The sequence below is a fragment of the Dromiciops gliroides genome, chromosome 6, assembly GCF_019393635.1.
Source record: "Dromiciops gliroides isolate mDroGli1 chromosome 6, mDroGli1.pri, whole genome shotgun sequence".
Taxonomy (NCBI): domain Eukaryota; kingdom Metazoa; phylum Chordata; class Mammalia; order Microbiotheria; family Microbiotheriidae; genus Dromiciops; species Dromiciops gliroides.
Genome location: NC_057866.1, coordinates 9,868,442 through 9,869,201, shown reverse-complemented (window position 1 = coordinate 9,869,201; position 760 = coordinate 9,868,442).

Here is a 760-nt window from a genome sequence, read left to right as displayed (position 1 = left end):
CAGTGCAGTCTGTAAGACCTGGAAGTGCCCCATTCCCCCAATGGTTCCAAGTAACTCTGAGAACCCCATACTGATCCTTCCCAGCCTCTGGCAGCACTGGCTTCCCTGCACACAGCACTTAGCTTTGGCCTCTTGGACTGACTGCCTCCTGCTCCCAGTCAGGTTTTATTCAGCAGCCCTTGGGCATTTGGCATGACTTCACTGCATTTAAATTTCATTTATCCAACATCATTGAGCAAGTCTGAACATTGGTGCATTTTATATGGCACACATACACCTCAACTAAGTTTAAAAATCATTTTGTAAGCTTATTGCCATCTTGTCATTTTACATTGCCTTCCCTTCCAATAGATCCCATCTCCCTCACCAAATCAAATAGCCATCCTTTACAGCAAAGAAGAAAAAAGAAAGAAGGGTGTGGGAGGGAAAGTAGTTGAACAAAACCAACCTACCCATGAACTTGGTCTGACAAGATGTACAACATCCTGTTCCCATCTTCCCTCACTTCTGCAAAGTAGAGAGCAGCATATTCTCCTATCTCTTCTTAAGATATTTATTATTAGTCAAGGTATCTATAGGATTTTTGGAGGGGGAAGGGAGTTGTTCTTTCCATTTACATCTTCATTTTTGTGTAATTTGTTTTCCCCATCCTGCTTACCACTCTTGGACAAGTTGAAACCTTACCATGTTCTCTGCAGTATTTATACCCACGCATACCTATACATATCACACAAATACATGTCTATTTTATTATCCCAGC